Genomic DNA, 13,508 nt, shown 5'->3' on the forward strand with positions numbered 1-13,508 from the left:
TTACATTAATGACTTTTACGGCAGTCAAACAAAACTTCACGTCACGCAATATTCAGGCCTGTATGCATCTTTGACTTCAATCAACGACTTCAAACCTTCACTTTAATCTAACGGTTATTGCTCAGTTGAACCAAACGAAGTTTACCGGCTGGGGAATTGGCGGTTTTGGAGTCGTACACTGGACGCGTGTCGCTCGGTCGGGGTGATCGGAGGCCCTCTGACAAATACCACTTATGCATGAAGGCAGTGCGATATAAAACAGGTGGTTTTGCTGGAATAAATGTGGCGGGATTGTTCAGCTGTTACGGCAGTTGAAATTACGATTTCAACACTCCCCTTTAATTTCAACTGCTGGGTTATCAATCATACCTAGACATTTCCTAAAAAATTCGAAGCTTTTCTGGTCCAATGGCTTTGTCAAAATGTCTGCAACCTGTTCCTGAGTCCTGCAATGTTGTAAGACAATTTCTCCATTGCTTACCAATTCCTTGATGTAATGAAACCTTGTGTCAATGTGTTTCGTTCTCTTATGAAACACGAAATTATTGGATAATGCAATAGCTGAGCTATTGTCACAAAAAATCACTGTTCCTTTTGCCTGCTCTTGGCATAAGCTCCTCAACATTCTCATCCACACTGCTTGACATGCTGCTGCTGTAGCTGCCACATATTCAGCCTCTGCTGTAGACAGTGCTACAATAGGCTGTTTCTTAGAAGCTCATGAAATAGCTCCTGAACCCATGTGAAAAACATAACCAGATGTGCTTTTCCGATCATCTACACTTCCAGCCCAATCACTATCAGTGTATCCAACTAAATCTGAACATTCTGAGACAGTGTATAAAATGCCAAATCTTTTTGTACCTTTAACATACATCAGAATTCTTTTTTCTGCCTGCCAATGTGCTTCTTTTGGCCTCTCCATGAATTTGGAAATTAAACTAACAACAAACATTATATCTGGCCTAGTTGCAGTTAAATACATTAGGCTGCCAACTATGCTCTTGTACAAGCTAGGATCAAAATCCTTGCTACTGTCCTCTTTGCTGAGTTTTAATCCCATCACTGTGGGAGTGATTGCTGCCTTGTTGTCCTGCATGTTAAATCTGCCCAACACTTCATTTACATATTTTGCTTGTGAGATAAAAATTTCATTTTCATTTTGATCTACTTCTATTGCTAAGAAGTATCTCAGCAAACCCATGTCAGTCATCTCAAATTCTTCTTTCATGACTGATTTAAAGTTTTTAATGAGGTAGTCATCATTACCTGTAAAAATCACATCATCAACATACAACACTACAATTAAAATATTACCATCCTTTTCTTTGATGTAGAGAGTGGGTTCTCCCTCACACTTCTCAAATCCTTTTTCCAGTAGATAGGAATCTATCCTACTGTACCATGCTCTTGGTGCTTGCTTCAGCCCATAAAGAGCTTTCTTCAATCTGCACACTTTGTGCTCTTGGGCTTTTTTCTCATAGCCTAGAGGTTGTTCAATATAAACCTCTTCCTTTAACACTCCATTTAGGAATGTTGACTTCACGTCCATTTGCTAAACTTTCCACTTGTTTTGTGCTGCTATGGACATCACTGCTCTCACGGTTTCCATTCTAGCAACCGGTGCGAAAGTTCATCATAGTCTCTCCCATACTGCTGCTTGTATCCCTTGACAACCAGCCTTGCTTTGTGTCTTTCTATTTTGCCTTCAACATTGCTCTTGGTCTTGTAGACCCATTTAACTCCAATGACTTCTTTACCTTTTGGTAGCTCAACTAAATCCCATGTCTTGTTTCTTTCTATGGCATTCATCTCCTCATTCATAGCTTCTATCCATTTCTTATCTTTAATTGCATCTTCGAAATGAATATGGTCATCAACATGACAATACAAAGCAAACAAGGAATTCATTCCTTCATCATAAATATCACTTAAATTTCTGAATTTCTTACCTCTTTCATTTGGTGTGCAAGTACTTGAAGAAGCACTTGAATTTCCTCCTTGTGGTGTGCAAGGAGAAGCACTTTCATTTCTCCTCAAGGGTGTCCCTTGCTGTCCTTGTGTTGGCGCTGCTGTTTGGGGATGTATTTCAGCCATCTCCTCATCATCTTCATCATGAGACAAACAATTTTTAACATTCAATTTTTTCTCTATGCTTTCATCCCAAGCTTCCTCCTCAATGAACTATTCATCTCTGCTCACAAAAAACTTCTTGGTAGATGGGATATACAACCTGTAAGCTTTGGATTCCTCACTGTATCCAATGAAAATACATTTCTCCCCTTTGCTGTCCAACTTCTTCCTTAGCTGATCTGGAATGTGTGCATAAGCCACACATCCAAAAACTTTCATGTGGGTGACTCCTTGCTTTCTCCCACTCCATGCTTCTTCCGGCACTTTATTCATCACTGCTTTTGTAGGACACCTATTCAAAATATATACTGCACAGTGTACAGCTTCAGCCCAATAATCATTTGGCAAATGCTTTGCCTTTAACATACTCCTCGCCATATCCATGATTGTCCTATTCTTCCTTTCAGCAACTCCATTTTGCTGCGGGGTGTACCTAGCTGTAAATTGCTTATGAATTCCATTTTCTCTACAAAACCATAGGAATTCTTTGGAGATATACTCACCTCCTCTATCAGTTCTTAGAACTTTGATATGCAGCCCGCTTTGGTTTTCTACAAGTGCTTTGAAATTTCGAAATTTTTGAAACACTTCACTTTTTTTCTTCAGGAAGTAAGCCCAAGTCTTTCTGGTAAAATCATCAATGAATGTTAGAAAATATTGGCTGTCTGCTAGTGATGGAGTTCGAATTGGTCCACATAAATCTGAGTGGACAATTTCTAAGGGTGCTTTTGCCCTGATGCTTTTCCTTGATGGAAAAATTTCTCTGTGTTGTTTCCCCAAGATACAACCTTCACAAAGGTTGTCTGGTTTCTCTATCAATGGTAATCCTCTTACCATTCCTTTTCTACTCAACAAGTTAAGACCTCCAAAGTTGAGATGTCCAAATCTCAAGTGCCACAACCAATTTTCATCCTTTGGTACGCTTTGGAAGGCCTCTTGAGTAACTGCTGCAATTACTTCTTTATTTTTCAAATCTGCCCTTATTCTGAGAGGGAACATCCTGTTCCTCGTCATCTTCACTTCAGCAATACATCGTTTGCTAGGTGCTCTATCCATGATGGTGCATACATCATTCACAAAGAAGACATTGTAACCCTTTTGAACAAGCTGTCCAATACTTAAGAGGTTACACCTCATTCTAGGAACATAATAGACATCTGCTATGGTTTTCTTTTCACCTTTCTTTGTAAATATTTTTACTTCTCCTTTTCCCATAACAGAAATTTTACTATCAGTCCCAAGTGTGACTTGTGATTTCATGTTTTGATCTAAAGCAGAAAACAGGGCTATGTTTCCTGTCATATGGTTGCTGCAACCGGAGTCTAGAAACCATATATCTTCACTATTTGTTTCAGCCATATTACAAGCTAACAACACACTATCTTGGCTGATATTTTCTCTAGTGATATTTGCACTTGATCTATTAGTCATATTATGCTACTTCTTCCTACATTCGTTGGCATAGTGCTCATATTTTTTACAGTAATAACATTGGACATTGGATTTTTCATACCTTTGTCCTTGAGAATGATGTTGTCCACTTTGTTGGCTATTGCCTTGGCCTTGGTTCTGATTTGGATTGCTGCCCCTTCCTTGAGCATTTACTGGACTGTTCCTTCCACCTCTGTTTTGGCTTCTGCCTCTTCCTCTCTTGCTTCCTCTGCCTTGAACTCTTCCTCTTCCAAAGGACATCTGGGTCTTGAAGGCTTGCTCTAGAGATGAGTTTTCATTTTTACTCAACCTCTGCTCATGTGTTATCAGTGATACATGAAGTTCATCAACTGAAAAGTTTGAGAGATCCTTTGTCTCTTCTATGGTGGTGACAATCACATCAAACTTTGAGAGTAGGACCCTCAATATTTTCTCCACAATCCTCCTTTCTTCAAGAACTTCTCCATGAGTCCTTATCTGTGTGACCAAACCAATTACATGTGTGAAGAATGAGTCAATATTGTCTGACTCCTTCATGCACAGATTCTCAAAATCTCTCCTCAACAATTGTAGTTTTGTTGTCTTCACTTTCTCCATGCCTTGATAGGCTGTCTTGAGAGTTTGTCATGCTTCTTTGGATGTCTTAGCTGCTGCTATCCTTGGAAACACACTCTGGTCCACTGCTTGATACAAAAATACAAGGGCTTTTGAATCCTTCTTCCTATTTCTCTTCAACAGATCCTTCCCTGCCTGAGTTAATCTATTAAACTCATTTTCATCTGCTGGTTCTTCAAAACCATCCTCAACTAATTCCCATAAATCTTGAGAAGCAAACAGGGCTCTCATGGTTATTGCCCAATAGTCATAGGTTTTCCCATTAAACTGTGGGAGCTGAGTATTAAAAATACCCATGCTAGTGCTGGAGCTGGCCATTCTTTGCATTCTCAGCTATGCTTCAAATATTTGACTGTGTATTTAAAAAAAACTGACTGTCTTCAACAGCTACACAAAAAAAACTTTGAGAAATACCTTGGATTCTTTTTCCTGAGACTTCACTCTACTGGAGAAGTTGTTGCAGCAAAAAAATCCTTCTTTCAGCTTCTTTGACACCTTCAAAGAGCCTGGATCTGCTTTGATACCACTGTTGGGAATTTCTGGTAATTTCAAACACAAAAGAACAGAGAAAATGCTCTGTTTCTGCCACAGGATCTTTAACACAGGGAAGCTAAATTGTTTTCTGAGAACAGATATTTTTCACACCCATAAAAACTTTATATTCATTGATAAATACTACCTGTTACATATTTCTTCATCTCTCTCAGAGGGATTCACCAAAAACTTCCACCAAAAACAAAATTACTCTGTCTCTGCAATAAAAACAATACTATGTTTCACAATAAAAATTCAACACTGCTGTGTAAAATTTTTATTTACGCACTGTTGCATTACATTCCATATGCCCTCAAAAAATTTACATATTCATCCAACAAAAGTTACTCTGTCTCCCAGCACTCCTGTGCATTACAAAAAACTCTGTCTCTATTTAAAAATGAAAATACTGCTGTATATTTTTACATTGCGGTGTAAAAATTCTCCATTTGCTTGTGCTGCTGCACATTACATTTCCTTTTCAAAAATTACCCTCGTTTTTCATTCGCTGCCGTGAGCCCTCTCTTTTCATTCCATTTGCAAATGAACACAAAACATTACATATACCAAAACCAAAAAAAAATTAACACTACGTTGACTTGCCCATACCTCCGTAAATTAAAAAAACAATAAAATTAAAACTCTTACCGACATTTTACCTATCATATTAAATTTAAATTAATGACTTTTACGGCGGTCAAACAAAACTTCATGTCACGCAATATTCAGGCCTGTATGCATCTTTGACTTCAATCAACGGCTTCAAACCTTCACTTTAATCTAACGGTTATCGCTCAGTTGAACCAAACGAAGTTTACCGGCCGGGGAATTGGCGGTTTTGGAGTCGTACACTGGACGCGTGTCGCTCGGTCGGGGTGATCGGAGGCCCTCTGAAAAATACCACTTATGCGTGAAGGCGGTGCGATATAAAACAGGTGGTTTTGCTGGAATAAATGCGGCGGGACTGTTCAGCTGTTACGGCAGTTGAAATTACGATTTCAACAAAGATCAAGGGCTCTCATGCATGAACCAAGATTTTATCTTTTTTGTTTTTAGCTTGTTTACCATAGAGACAGTAAAGTAGCAGTTTGTGACTGAGTTCCAGTAGCTCAAGTCTGAAAAATAGAGTAACGCGGAGCTCAAGGAGATATAAAAATCATGGGTGAAATTGCATGGGATTACATGCAATGATTCAGGCCAATTTGGAAGCAGTTCCAACCCAGCTTCATCTGATTCCAGCAGTTCTAGAATTACACCATATGTACCTCCACACGCGAGAAGGGCTAAAACTACAAATTTGGAACGATGGAAATGCAGAAACGCTTTGCAAATTCAGAGATAGTGACAAAGCGATACAATGCCAAATTGTAGATGATCAGTGCTTGGACTCAATTAATGGGTTATTGTGGAATCTTTATGCGAAAAACAGGTCGCAACCTACACCTGTAGCTTTTGAACTTTTAGTTTGTACAGAACATTATTCACTGGTAAGAACTTTTATTTACTCGTAAGAACTTTTAGTTTGTACAGAACATTATTTACTGGTAAATGAGGAGATTTTGAATTTTTAGTTTTTACAGAACATTATTTACTCGTAAATGAGGAGCTTTTGAATTTTTAGTTTGTACAAAACATTATTTACTGGTAAATGGTAAATGAGGAGTTGGAAAAAAACTGAAAATCATTTTCTGCAGTAGATTGAAAAAAGGAAAACTCTAAAAACAGAAAATAATTTTCTGCACTATATTGAAAATTGTATTTTGAAAAGGATATTTGTTTAAAAACTGCGCTTCATGTTTTGCATGCTTGGAATTATACTTTTTCAATATTGTAATCTCTCATAATTATTTAGTCCAAGTCAATATGGCTTTTCGAATTTCGAATTGTAACTCAACTATCAGCTAGTAATTGTGGATCCGAAAAATAAATGTAACAAAAGCAAAGATAGAGGGGACAGGTAAATAGAAGCAATGCAAACAAAATGTGTTGTCACTCACTTTATCGTATTTTTGTTGCAGCTATGTTCAAAGTTTCCAGTTTTAGTGGGCAGGTCGTCGAACAAAGATCCTTTGGTTCCTCCTGTAAGCTGTCTAGTTCCACCCTTAAGTTGTCTTGGAATAACTTGCTATTCCACCCTTAAGTTGTCTCGGAAGAATTCTTCTTAATGCAGAGTATCGAAGTGTTCTTTGTTCTTGTTTGCTTCTGGCATGGGGATAGGGATAGAGGGCTCAGGGACAACTGTTACAGTGTATGGCACCTACAAGACAGAAGCCTTCGACAGATGGACATGTATGGCACCTGGTGGTAGGCATATAAGACAGAAGCTTGTCTAGCCTTGGACAGACGGACATGGCCATATAAGCATGGCTATATAGCTGGCTGAGGTGATTTTTGAAATAAAGCATTAGTTTTGTTATCAAATGAAAACATTTACCCTTCGTGAATGAACATTTATTGCTTTCTTTAATGCTAATATTAGTTTCAAACAGTTTCAAAATGTTTAAATGCGAAGTAAATTGCTAAATATAATATATAGTTTTGCTTGCCCACATCGAGAAGAGGGCAAATAAGAGGGTGAAACAATATGTGCTTGAAAACTTTGCATTTACTTATTCGGGAACACTAAAAACAGGTGAATTAATCGATTTAACATTGCTAATCGATTACTATAGTCCCATGCCATTACCAGATGACAAGGACTAATAAGTCAATCTGCATCAACACACACTATAGTCCCATGCCATTACCAGATGACAGGGACTAATAAGTCAATCTGCATCAAATGTGTTGTCATCTTCTAGATCAATCTCAAATTTGAGATCACCAAGTGCACACGCATCAGAAAATAAAATGGAAACGAAAAACCAAACTAGATCGATCTCACAAATGCGCTAGTTTCTCCAGGAACTGCGCACACCAGAACAAGAATACTCAGAACTAAATTAACGCACTGTTTAGACCAAGTCGATCTCGCTAAAACACATTCTTTTGAACTTTAGAACTTGATCCCATAGATCTCATTGAGCTGGTGTAAAATAAATTTCCAAAACAGAGCTTCACTTCCAAACAATTATACACAGAATGATGAAAAATGATTCCTCTTTATAGGCTTCCTCCTTTGTCATTACCATGAGTGAAACAATGGTATTTGTTTGATTGTGTCAAATAAACCTAGGGTGCACAGATTCCATGTTAATTGATTTTCCAAATAATATTTAATTATAACACCATAGCCTCAACTTTAATGTATATTTTTATTTATTGGTCCAACAAATATTTCCTTCAACCATCAATGACTGCAGCCTCAATGTTCATGTTAATTTATCAATGACCAATTCGTAACCAATTCCAAGAATTTGTTTGATTATTTAACATATACACCATAAGTAACCATTCACATTCGCTTGTAGTCTCCATAATGGCCAATCAAATGTTAACCAAATAGTAATCAATTGCAATGCTTGTTTTGGTGTGGTTTCTGTGAAATCATCTAGGTTGACATCAAGGACAACATATCACCATAATGCCAACAATCTCCCCATTTGGACTTGATGTCAACCTCCTGCAAAACAACACCAAGTCTTCTCTCCCCCATTGACATCAGGGGAAAGTGTTGAACCAAGTGGAGAAAAGTACTCCTCCTCCAATGCTTGACATATAAATTTGATATGCTAATGTTAAACAAGAAACTCTACAACAAGATATGATTCACATAACCTCTCATACTAACCATGCTCCCCCTGAGCATATACTAGACCTCGAAGTACATCCTTCCCATAAACATCAATCACCCAAAGCAACAAGTATATGACATAACCAAAGATCCATGCCTCCATCAACAAGTAGTAGTACAATTCATGATATCATTAGTCCATTCTTATTATTTCATTGCATAATCAACATCCTTCAGCAGTAACATATGATAGTGTATTGATTACTATAAACAAGAAACTCATCAGCAACATATGAGAAATCAAATAAGATCTCTAGCATCACAAGCCTTTAAGAAAAATAGGATTGATAAAAAACATATCACTTATCAACCATGATATAGTGACAACAACATTTATCTTCCAATAGTAAGAAATGCATAAAATAACCAATGTAAGAAGACTAATCATAGATCATACCAATATCAGATAGGTAGTGCCCATAATAAATCATAATGCTAACAATGAACCATTTGGAAGCATAAGAGATGCTCCACCTGAACCTATGCCAATCACCTGATCATAATATATACATATCTCATAAACACTTCATAGATTAACACATCAGATCAACAGTCTACAATGAACCAACATTAGAACCATAATGCCAACAATGAGTTGTTGGAAGTATATGAGAAGCTCCCCATGAACATGTTACATCTTTTATTGAACATAACTTAAACAGATCAACATTAGTAGCATAAATCATAACCAAACAAACAACATATGAAATCATCATCAATGCATAGCTTCCACTAAGATCGTGCACCACTGATCCTAAGGACCTGATTGTCTTATGCAACCCTTTCAGAAATAAGCATCAAATATAATAGATTGCAGCGAGTACTATCTTCCCTACTCTGAATCTAAAGAGGAGGAACTTGATTTCTTATTTTTACTTGGATTTTTCTTTAAAACATATAATTTGTCTGCATTTCTGAATCCTTTTTCTATAACTTTTCCAATGTATTCTTTTATAATTTTGCATCCAGTTAATGTAAATACAATTACATTCCCTTTATCAACTATTTGGCTTACACTTAGAATGTGTTGTTTTAGCCCTTTATCCAATAATACATTCGTTGCTTCTCTATTCTTAACATCAAGATCTGAATTACCCTATCCTAGCACCTTTGTAGGTGAACTATTTCCAAGAATAACCTTACCACTCATGTTTTTGAGAGAGATAAATTTGCTCTTATTTTAGACATGTGATAAGAGCATCTTCTATCTATGTACCATTGATCTTCTTCTTCAAATGCACACAGAGCAAGGCCACACCTTACTCATTCCTCTTCCTTCTGTTTAATATGAGTAGTGTTGGTGGATCCATCATTTTCAAATCTTTTGATAACGATATTCTTGTCTAGTTGCTTGCATTGGATGGGGTTTACTTGTCATCTGTATGAATTCATTGTCCCAAGAATATATAGATTCTAGAAGTTGAAGGGGATCGTCTAGTGAGTGGACCATAGTTGCAATCAACTAAGTGCGCGTAGCCAATAAAAAACCAAGAAGGTGAATATTGAGACAAAAGAAACTCCTAAAATGGTTGTTATAGGGTATTATTTGGATGATGAAGTAGTAGAAAAGGTCATCGATCTTCTATGTGAGTATCAAGATTTGTTCCCCAACACATTTAAGGAAATGAAGGAAAGTGTAGGTGAATTGGGTGAGATGAGGATTCCCTTGAAGCCTGATGCCAAGCTTATGAAGCAGCAACCTTATAGGTCGAATTCGATATATAAGGAAAAGGTCAAATGGCAATTGGAAAAAATGTTATAAGCAGTAATCATTGAGCCCGTAGAAGAATCAGAGTGGATAACACCTATGGTGGTCCAGAACAAGAAGATAGGAAAAATAGAATCTGCGTAGACATCCATAAGTTAAATGATGTAGGTGCGCAGGATCTCTTTCTTATTCCATTTACTAGTGAGATATTGGAGAATGTGGGTGGACAAGAGGCCTATTCATTTACAGATGGATTTTCTGGATATCACTAGGTAAATATTCTGAAGGAAGATCGAAATAAGATCACCTTCATGACATAATTGGGGTGGTTTCAGTATACTATCATGCCACTCGGCCTGAAGAATGCTACAGATATTTCCTGTGCATATTGGTTAGGACCTTCAAGGAATTCATCCATAAGTTTTTAGAACTCTACCTGGATGACAAGACTGTGTTCAATCTATTAAAGAAGCACATTGAGGTTCTGTGGCTAATATTAGACAAGTGCAAACAACTGCAAATTTCATTGAACACAAAGAAATGTATATTATATTCGCCTTTTGGCATTTTATTGGGGTACGTATTCTGCAAGTAAGGTTTGCTAATGGATCCAACCAAGATCATATTTATAGTGGATCTACCACCACCTACATCAGTCAGATAGTTGCAGTCTATCCCGGGGCATACAGGGTATTATCATAAATTTATCCAATGTTACTCTTTGATCACTGCCCCTGTGGAGCAGTTGTTGAAGAAAGAGACTAGGTTCAAGTGGGATGAGGAGTGTCAGTAAGATTTGCATACTTTAAAAGAGAAACTTGTGACTGCACTGATTCAGGTATTCCAAGATTGGCACAAGGAGTACCACATGCATGTCGATGCTTCATCAATTGCGCTAGGGGTGATTTTAGCACAACCTGGGGGGGAGAAATAGATCATCCCATCTCTTTTTCCAGTAGGAAATTGTCCATATTCGAGCAAAACTAAACCACAATGGAGAGAGAGGGATTCACAATGGTGTGTACAATTCAAAAGTTTAGACATTAACTACTAGGCACCAAGTTCAAACTATACATTGACCATTTTGCATTGGAGTACCTCGTTAAGAATCCCATATTGGGGGTTAGGATTTGTAGATGGTTGTTGTATTTCCAGGAGTATGATTTTCAAATGGTGGTCAATCTTGGTCAACTGAACATCGAACCTGATGTCGCGCCTAACCATAGGAGAGGATGCACATAATTTGGAGGACAATCTTTCATATGCACATATTTTTGTTGTGACTATGGTATATGATCATTTTGTAGAGATTGTTGGGAATCATGATTATCGTTAGACAAAAAATTGTAGGTGTTAGTCAACGATTACATCACCAAAGATAAGCATCCACGAGAGGCGGTTAGTCCATGTTGCGAAACACACGGGGAGCATTAGTTTATACAATGTCCAACAATCTATTGATTTATGTAGCATCAGATGTTCTCTTGCCTCAAGATTTTGCAGAGAAGCTAAGACATGCATTCTCCAATACCCAGAAATCGTTTGGGAAAATTCCACCTAGAGATGATTTAATTAAGATAATTAACTTTTTAAAATGGTTCCCTAAGTCTAAACTTAGGAAATTTGGTTAATTAAAGGGTATTAATTAAATCAAGTGTGAATTTTCTAGAAGAAGATGAGGATCAACTCCCAATTAATCTTAGCCCTTGATTATGTTTTAATCTTGGTCGTTGGAGCTCTAACGAGAGATTATACGAAGGAGTTTGATGGGCACTTGGACAATACACGTGTAGTTCGATTTTCCTAGGAGTTTGATTTCTTGAGTAGCAATTGTGAGTTGTCGAAAGTGACTGAGCAAAGTCGAAGCAGTGAGAGAGCGACATGGATAATAGACTGGAGGAGATTTTTTCCAGATCCATGGAGTGCAAGATAAAGAAGATAGAGAAAGGTTCAGGATGTCCGAGACTAGCTGTTGAAATTTCTAAGTCTAACTGTTAGAAATTTTATCTGTATTCTTCTAGTTTATTTCTCCTACTTGTTAACTACAAACAAGTTATTTAAACATATAAACATTAAAATAAACACAATACAATCTCAACCATCTACATATCAACAGTTGAAAGAATAACAAATACACAAGTGACACCATTATTTTTGGACAACTCGTCCCTATAAAACCCAATGCGGGAAAAATGGTGCAGCAATTCTGAGGGTTATATTATTATGCAGTATATCCTTGAGTACAACTGGGTGCCAAACTGGTTCACCTGACAGAGAAAAATAACCAGCAGTAATACCTCTCTATTCGGAAGTAGATATTCAGAAAATCTGCCCCACGAAACCTTCTCTAGCACCACTGAAGCATTGTGTCAGCCCTCCTGACCTCTATGTCAGCCTCAAACCCCTCTATGTCAGCCCTCTGAGGCATTGTGCAGCCTCTACAACCTCCTGTGTCATCTTGTTGTCCTTTGCATGGATGAAGCAGGTCCTTCTGGCTCTGCGATGTCTCTATTGGGCTCTGTGTGGCCTGCTCTGGCTTCTGTGTCTGCCTCTCTTTCTCTGCATTGTCTCTGCTGGCCTCTGTGTGGCCTACTCTGGCTTCTGCGTCTACCTCTCTACTTCTGCGCTATTCTCTCGGCACTATCTCTGCCTCTCTATCCAGTACTCACTGCCCCTCATTGCAAACTGATCATTGATTCGACTTTACTTAGCAAACCCCGCTCTAGTAAATCGAATGACTGATCACTCTGGTGTGTTCTCCAACTGACCCTCAAGCCTCATCTTATAATTTTCCTGTTGGTCCTTCAACGGCTGAGATTACATCTCTAATCAATGGCTAAGATTAGGTTTGGCTTGATCCATGTCTTTTGGAACCTTCTAACCCAATTTTATATTAATACCCATTAATATTTTATTTTTCCTAAGTCGAACTCCATTAAAAATATTAATTATTTTAATATCTCCCAAAACCAGGCAGAATCTGCCCAAACCATTTCTGGGTCTTGCATATCTCATGTGCTTTAGCCTCTCCACCAACTTTCATGGCTAGATCACATCCAATTCTACTCCAAATCAACACTCCCTCTTAGTGAGGACTGTGCTCTAGTAATACTCCACACTAAGTATCACACTGATTAGCCACTGGTACCTGTGCTGATGCTAGGCCTCCCTGCCCAACATCCTCTGCACTGCTGCATCCTGTATTGCTGCCCATGCCTCTACCACTTCCACTGCTACATCCATACGACAGCTCCCTCTGCATCCATGTTGCTGCTGGTCCATTCTCCCAACACTGCATCTGCACTGCAACCCCCTCTCATCATGCTGCATTGTGCTATTGCCAGCTGCTACTGC

This window comes from Pinus tabuliformis, chromosome 3_2 (genome assembly GCF_031772625.1).
Source record: "Pinus tabuliformis cultivar Carrire ecotype Pingquan chromosome 3_2, CPIR1, whole genome shotgun sequence".
NCBI lineage: Eukaryota > Viridiplantae > Streptophyta > Pinopsida > Pinales > Pinaceae > Pinus > Pinus tabuliformis.